Source organism: Lactuca serriola, chromosome 2 (genome assembly GCF_051521515.1).
Source record: "Lactuca serriola cultivar US96UC23 chromosome 2, Lser_US96UC23_V15, whole genome shotgun sequence".
Classification (NCBI taxonomy): Eukaryota; Viridiplantae; Streptophyta; class Magnoliopsida; order Asterales; family Asteraceae; genus Lactuca; species Lactuca serriola.
The window spans coordinates 72,363,691-72,373,039 of NC_136409.1; positions in this window are offsets into that span (position 1 = coordinate 72,363,691).

Here is a 9,349-nt window from a genome sequence, read left to right on the forward strand (position 1 = left end):
TAAAACTCTAGTATTGTTTTGAAAAAGTTCAAATCACACCCTTATGGTTTTATTAATTAATTAAGGTGTATAATTAAAAGAGATTTAATAAACCCATAAAAGTTTAGGTTAACCATTTAATAGAATTAAAAGTGTAATTGTTAAAGTTAACCACATAGTATTTTAAAAGTTATAAAATACACCCTATACTATATATATCATTAAAGGTCTAACATTATATATATGTATAACTAAAAGTCAGTCTTACCGTTAGTAGGCCTCATTCACGAAGCTGGTCTATAAGGGGTGTTTAAGGAAATTGCCTATAAAATGGCGAATGAATGGGTATCCACTCTTACCCACTGCACTCTTGACTAGTGGAGGGTCGTTAGCCGAACGGGTAGGATAGGACGAAACCTTCCATTATAAGTACAATGAATTACTAAAGTAACTAAATGTTTTCATAAAATTCCCAATCTTAGTTACTTAGGCAAAAGTGAATTGATGCAATTCCATGAAATTACACTTTGTGCCCTTGCAAAGACGTTAGTGGAGCGTGGGTGGTTAACCGGCACACTAAATGGGTCTAAGCAAAGGTAGCAAAGGGTGACTCAATGTTTGTCATAGTTCGGTGGAGCGTGTGTGGTTTACCGGCACATCGAATAGGTGACTGTAACATGTGAGGGAACCATGTAAGTTTGCATGGTTATTCACACCCGCTTTGTGATCCTCGGCATCCCAGTCACAAACAAGAGGGGCATATCGAGATTTAAACATGCCATTGAAAGTTCAATGTATCTCAAAGGATCTAGGAGTTTTCATAGATTTAATACTTAAATTTCTTTTTTGTTTTTCATGGTGGAAATTAGTGAATCGTCATTCACTTACCTTCAAATATTCTGCAACTAGATTACGGCATCCCTTTTCTAGGTTGTAGCGTATTGTGTTGGGTCCTAGCCTTGGAATTTCATTTGGGTGATCTACCAAGGACTCAATCTATCAACTAACTTGAATTCATTTTTCTCCCGTTTTGTAGATGTCAAAGTTCGACAACTATGGTCTTCTCAAATCCCGTGGAACAAGCATTCCACATGAAGATGATATTCCACGATTCGATCAAGGAACAAGAAATCATGCTTCGCTTCCTCCTCCTCCTCCAATTATTCTCCCTAACCCACAAGTTCAAAGGCTTGAAAAGTTCAAGATCACTCAAGCCCTTTTGGCAAGTAAACATAAAGAAGGAAAGTTCGTGTGTGCACACGTCCTAGGGATGAAGTCACACATTGATAAGTTAAGAATGTTGGGATCCGTTGTCTGTGAGGAAATGGCTGTTGATTGGGTTCTTCAGTCACTTCCTAACTCATATAGTGAGTTCGTAAGAGAGTACTATATGATGAACTACGACGTGACCCTTATAGATCTCACCTATATGCTTATTGTTGCTGAATCAGCAATGGTTTGGCGCAATAGAAAGACAATGTTGATTGGTGAATCTGCCTTCGAGACCTCTATGGATATAGACAATGGCAACGAAAGACATGCTATGATCGAAAATTTTAATCATAAGAGAAAGGCGATGTCTGAAGTAGTTCCATGTCCTGTTCCAAAAGAGTCGATTTGCTTTTATTGCCAAGAGAAAGGGCATTGGAGACGAAGCTGCCCCATTTACCTAAGAGATCTAAGAGATGGGAGAGTCGAAACGTATGGCTCTAATATAGGTAAAATCCATTTACTAACTCTTTTAAGCTTCTATTCTAGATTCTTAATACATAATGTAATAAGATTACAATTGATGTTTTGTAGGATCGAAGAAAAGAAAGGGAGCTTAAGGGAAGAAGTGAGCAGAATCTAACCGTGAAGGAATGGATTTCGATCGCGTTTCTCGAAGATTAGATTCTTGAGCTACTACTTAGAGTTAGAATTAGATTGCTAAGAAAGATGTATTAGCATAAGTTTTTCAATGAATTGCATTGTAAGGACAAATTTTTCCGCAATAAAATAAATTTTGATTTTAAATTTTATTTATCCTTGCAATGGCGTGTATGAAAAATTGATGTTAAAATGTTTCTATTATTAGCAATAATGGATTTGGTTCTTATTGTGTTATTTATGGAAAGTTGAGGATTTACCAAATAGGGAGAGTTTCTCATCGCCCAAAGTTTCAATTGGACAGAAATTTGGAATCACGCAACTTGGTTGCACGATGAATGAGAAATTTCATATTTGGAAATTAGACAAATTCATTGACAAAGTGTCAAGTGAGGGACTAAGAGATCGAGCACACAATGTTGCGTGTTGATCAAGTCAACCATAAGAGTAACAATGATATTCGTCATGATTTACTAAAGGTTTAGTAAATATGATTATACTTACAAGATTAAGTGTAATTTTGAATTGATTAAAGGGTTTAGATCAATAGCAGAACGAATAACAAGAATCAAGTAGGCAAAGAGACAAAAGTTTCTCCATTCTAAGAAGAAGGGAGAGTACCTTTTATGCTTTATGATAGGTCTTAATAATTAAGAACCATATCTCAATTGATCCTCTAAGTGAGTCTTAGTACAATTGTATGTCTAAGAAGAGGAATCAAGAATTGAAGAAATGGTTAAATCAATAAGTCAATCATACTTCGTTCCAATAACAAGTCTTAAAGTTAAGATTGTGGCATTGAGTGAAAGGTATTAAGAAGGTTTGTAACTTTCATTAAATGTGGAAAGTTGTGATGTCTTGGATAAGACAAAGACCAACTAGGACCTATTTATGAAGTGTTTTGATAAAAGCCACACTAACTCTTGAATATTTGTTTGTCAAGAAATGGTTATTGACAAGAGAACCTTATATGTCAAGGAGTCAGTGGGAGTCTTAATCGTCTTGAAAGGTTTCAAGAACAAATCAAATAAACCTTATCGATCATCACTAGCACACGAGTTGAGGTTTACAACCTATCGTGTTGACATTATTTTGATTCTGTGCCAATCCAATCGAGTTAATTATGCATGAGAGTTCTATGAGTTCTCATTTTGAACGCATAAAAGGCAAAGCACCTTAATCAATGAAAGGTACATTGATAAGCAAAGGTGAGCCGCTTAACTACTTGGAAGACATGGTGGACAGTTGTGCTACCATAAGGCAAGAAATCAAGATTAAGAAAGCTTGGTCCATATGAGTTTGAATTTGTCATAAACTTTGGTTTTAACAAATTCACATGGATAAGAACACATACACCGCTCAAATCTAAGTGTCATAAGATTTCCTCCTTCATGAAAATGATTGTGAAGAAATGCTTTCACTAAGAGAGATTTTAAGAAGATGGTAATTGTAAAATTGCATTCTCAAATTCAATCATGGTTATGGCATCCCTTTCCATAATTTGAATTGTGAGGTTTGGCAATTAGTCTTAATTGTTTAGACACACATATGAACTATCAAAGGCAAAGGTGTATAAGTTCAAGAAGCCTTGATAAAAGATCATCAAAGCACTATGTATTAGAAACATGGACTTAAGAAATTCAATAGGTATTGTCTTTCTGGAAGTTAAGATGTTTATGAATACATGTCGAAGCTACTGGGAGCATAAGTGTTATGTTTTATAATAATCATCAAGATAGTGGGAGCATAAATGTTATGATTGTATGATTATTAAGGAAAGTATTGCAAGGTTAGCAATATTAATTATAGAAAACAAGAGTCATACTTTGCAAAGTTGTAAGAGTTGAAAGGTTGTTTTTGCTATAATTAAGGGAGAGAATATTATGCTTCATTTCAAATCTAAAGGTTTAGGTTGAGAAATGTTAACAAAATTTAGTCAAAGGTACAAAGTGTGTTCTTAAAATTTCGATTATGATTACGGCATCCCTCTTCACAATTCGAATTTTGAGAACATAGCAAATAAAACATTATGCGTCGTGTCCCATACGCTTCGGGTATAGGATCGATTGCAAATGCTTTAATGGTTGACCATTCTAAAATTTTCCAAATGTCGAGCGCATTTAGAGGGAAAAGGGACTAGAATTGGTTTTGACTAAAATAATTAAACAACTATCAAAGGACAATCGAAGTTCGACGAGGATTGGTCGCTTGTGAGTAGTTGGAAGTATAGTATTGGAAAATATGAAAATGTTTCCATATTGGATGGACCGTATCGACATCATTACGAATAGATAAGATTCTATTAAGAATGAGTTGTCATATGGAACATATGGAAGTGTGTCCATATTGGGAATTGAATATTGAGAAATCTATGACTAGATTAGAAACTTCTATGCAAAAGGATATTCAAAGAATGTACTTTGAGTGAGAGACATCATATCTAAGGAATTGTCTTGTAACAATCTCCGATAGAGGACTTTGTAATATCATTGGCAATAGTCTTTGTGACTTTGGTGCAGTGACATTATGAAAGGTTCGTTGCATAAAATGTTAGAATCTAGCATATTCTATAATTAGCAAGAATTTGTTATTCTTACACTTATGAAAAAGGATTTGGAGTTGTAAAATGAGAATGATTGGAAATGTGTTCAATTTGTCTATTTCACAAAAGTAAGAACCATAGGTAAACATTGTGTGCATGCTAGGTGCATGGGACAAGTGTAATAATTCAAGTAAGAAGTTGATTACTCGAAACAACAAATAATGAGTAATCAATATGGTGATAAATAAAAGGCGTTTCATTTATACTCAAAGGTTTGAGGCCATATGGGATTAGTATTATTCTTGTGTTTCACATTTGCATGTTTTGACTTCCAGAATAATTGAGTTTATTAAGAATAATCGAATTATTCAAACGGGCCACAGTTGTTCATATGTTGGAAGTAGATATGAATGAAGACTGTCGTGAATTGGTGTGTGGATTGTCTAGAAAAGTATTAGACATAAGCAAATGTTTGCTACAACGTTCATGAGTGCTTATGAATATGATTTGAGCATTGGATTAAACCCACGCCCACTTGGATCACTCAATGAATTGTATCACGAGTGATTAGTGAGACGATAACATCTTATATTCTTGAAACCGAGATGTGTGAGTTGTATCTTGCGAATCGGTTGCACATTGATAATATGTAAACGCACCAGTAACTTGGTGTTATAAAACATATTGTTGTGTGTAATTCGGTGCGTGAGTGCAAGCGAGCATTGTATCAAAGTTTATCCATTCCTTTTATTCAAAGTAGGATAAAAGCGATATCTTTTGGGCCCCTCGATGGTTTAGTGATGACAAACGTAAATGCTCGGCCGGGCTAGGGCTAATTTGATTTGTTCAATTAGTCAGTCTTCATAAATCGGGAATCGAGATATAGTACAAAGAGAATGATTTGAAATCATATCTCATATGATATCTAGAATGGAGGAATATATGATCCCTTTATCTAAGGACACGCGTATTTGATATGATCAGAGTTGACAGCGGCTTTGGAAAGCTACGATTGCAGATCGGGATCCGAAGTCATACGCAGAATAGTTATTAGACTTATCCAAGTGGGAGACTGTTGGATTAGTGTCTAAGTCCATAACTATTTTGGTATGTACTTGATCCGATGGTGCATGGTCCTTTTGGGTTGCCTTCACCAAAGCAACTTGATTGGAGAAATAAATAGAGAGAGAGGCTATTATGATTTATTAATATGTTATAAGAATAATATATTAAAGGAGAAATCATATTTGTTTAATTAATATTGGTCAATAATTAATTAAGAATTAATTTTGTGATCAAGTGTAATTAATTAAACTAGAGGGGCTGAATTGTAATTATGTGATAGTTACAAAATAAGGTAAGGATTATCTTATATACATGGTGAACGAATTTGAGGTGTAAATCCCTTATAATTCAAGTATGATAAGGATTCAAGGATTATCTTATTGGTTGCTTGGTGGATAAGCAACTAGATAAGGATAATGACTGAAACCCTATCTCTACACCTATATAAACACCCCTAGGGTTATGAATTCGTGTATCCCTTCCCAAGAAGTCCCAAATACGAATTCTAACCTCCCTCCTCTCTCTTTATACCTTCTCCACTTGCTTATGGTGTTTGTAAGCCATTAGAGGAGTGACACTTGTGACTCTAAGCCTTCCAAAGTCAATTCAAGGAGGAATTGGGATTGTTATTGCTACATAACAATCAAGGTAACATTATAAACTTATTCTAATATCTAATATGATTACTTGTATGCTAGAATTAGGGTTTATAGTCTTGGATTCAAAGCATGTACAATAGATAAACCTAGATCCAAGCATTAGGGTTTGTATGAGCACATAGGATGTCTTATGACCAAAACCCATCAAATACAACTATCGTAAGGGAGGTATTCACAGATTCTATTCATTTTAACTTGATTTTGTAATATCTAAAGTTTGGTTATCAGGGAAATTAATATTTACAAGGACAAATGTGTGTTGTCTAAAGTCATAAACTATTATTTTGATGGCAGATATGAGGCAATGATAAACATCCTAGCTCTTTGCCAAGAAGAAAAACTTAAGCCGAATAATTATACAAAGTTCAAGGTCAATCAAGTTTCATGCTTCTTCCCCAAGAAGTATTTAGTTTAATAGTATTATGTTTTGAGTAGTAGCACACCATTCAGAATTTTTAATCATTTTTTAAGATATTTGTGTTTTAAAAATCAAGAACATTGTAGTTAGACAAGTTTAAATTGAAGCAATGATATTGTGTTTGTCATTTATTATCTTAATTGTCTTTTATTATTTATATTTCACTTAAAATTAAAAAAAAATATCAACCTAATTATTAGTATGTTTTTTGTATTAAAAAAGTGTGACTAAAAGCATTGGAATAATATTTATTTTACAATAAAACAGTGGCATAAAAAAAGTGCCACTAAAACCTACAAGTTTTATAGTGACATAGTAAAAAAGTGTCACTAAAACCTCCAAAAGCCTGCAGCGACACAATAAAAAGTGTCACTAAAACCCTTTAGTGGGAGCGTTTTTAGTGACACTTTTTTTTGTGTCGCTGATTGGCTATTAGTGGCACTTTTTCGGTTTTTAGTGTCACTTTTTCTATGCCACTAAATGTCTTTTTATTTGTAGTGCTTTAATGTGGCAAATAAAGAAGTGCCACTAAAGCCCTAAAAGGCTGGAACGTCAAAACGGAAAAGTGTCACTAAAGAGTTTTAGTGGGAACGCTTCTAGTGACACTTTTTATTTGTGCCGCTGATTCTCTCAATAGCCTTTAGTGGCACTTTTTGGGGATTTTTGTGTGTCACTAAATGACATTTTTTTGTAGTGAGTTGTGGTTTATACTAGTTTTGGTATAAATATTTGTGATATACATATTGTTAAAACAAACATAATCTATGTTATAAAATCATAAGAAATTTTTTGGTTGTAAAACTACATGGTTTTTGGAAACTTTTACTAAAAGTTCGCTTTTTTAGCAAAAATGGTTACATTACAGTGATTTACAAATTTGGTGAGTTACAACCCAAAAACATTAAGTTTTGAATTTCATATTTTGATACTAGATAAGAATACACATACACATTTATATAAAGGATTATATGAATATTTTCAAACAAACCAAGTTAAAATATAAACAGTATATTTTGACAGCTACACAACCATACGATCATTTTTAGAGGATACATATAATTATCCAAAAGTATAATATTTAATATTACGATAAAAAGTGAGTCATAGTTCACATAAATTTGCTAACGCTCTTGTGATGTTCCTTCACCGAGCCTGTCTAGCGTACACAGTAAGTCCTGCATTATAACCAGAGTCTCCTGGAGGGAGAGCGAGACCATTGTGTATAGATCTATACAGGATTGACAACCCCACACCTCAACTGTTCGCTACAGTTATGCCGACAAGTCTAGGGTGACAAAAGTCTACCAATTCCGACGTCTGAAGAACGTTGTTCAGGCATATCAGTCACATCAAGCATGGTTATAATAACTCACATAGGGATTAACAAAAGTACTTGGTTTATGAGAAGCTTACATTTATTAGTTTTATAAAACAAAATAAAACTATATACTATTTTCAGTACAACATTCACTTACATCTTGGTCTTAGGGTTTAAGACTATAGTTCACCTTTATGAAAATATTGGTTTTTCTAGAAACATACATTATTACATTACAAGGAAAAGATACAAAGGAATTACATACAATTACAGTTCATATTAAAGAAAATATCAGATTTTCTGGAAGTATATGTGACATCCCCATTTTCACGGCGAGAAAAGACCGATTTGTTTATGCTTTATAAAAATCAGAGTACCTTTTTTAATTAAATGTTGTGGAATTTTTTCCCAGTAAAACATTATAAATATGTTATCAAAGCATTTCTGAAGAAAAATATTTTTATTCATTTTAAAACATCTGGGAATACAGAAACATAAGCATAAACAAAACTTACATTCATTATCACTAGTGATTTATATCTCTTTAATATCTCAGTGTAATGTGACTTCATATCAACACATGTGATATAAATAAACTGAGTGGGTCAGGTTGGGAAACCTAGTGAGTACATAGGGTTTTCAACCCACAATAATATAATTATTATGTTTAATCATCAAACAGTTAACCCAATTACCCATCTCCATTATCTTCTTTACTCTTAAGGATCTACCCTAAGAATCAACTATTTCTCATTCATTTATTCATAAGGATTATCCTAAGGAATAGGCACAAAATCGATCGTTGCCAGGGTTTGCTCAACAAGCACTAAATCCATAGCTGCCAGGGTTATCTCATTTATCGACAATATTGTTTCTGAGAATCCACTCGCAATACATGTCAATGGGTTTTAGAGTACACCGGTGAACACATCGTTCACAACACCTACAGGTAGCGAGTCTGCTAGTGTTCTACTGGGCTGTCTAGACTAGTCCATGGTTTTCATCCATACTCTGCTAGATGACGGGGCCATCACTTGGATCATCGCTTTGGTCATCGTTTTGCTCATCGTTTGGCTCATCGCTTTGGCTCATCACTTAGGTCATCGCTTCTCACCATATTTTACCACTTATACATCATCGCTCATCATTCATCTCATCTCTCATCGCTCATCATTTATCTCATCTTTATGCTACCTATGTTCTACCCAACACATTTTGTAGATATAAAATACTTATACAGTTTAAATCATTTAAAACATATATAAAATCGTTCATCCAACATAAATAGCAAGTATACAGATAATATGCACATATAGCACGTAGTATATATAAAATACTACATATCTATGTGTAAGATGAAAGTAACTATCCTCTCACCTGAGAAGGTGGTGACTCGGCACTCGGACAACACTTTGTTATTGTTAAAACAATTTACCTCGGACAAAAACTAGTATCAATAGAACTAGGGTTTAGTCTAACATTAACCGCAACTAATTAAT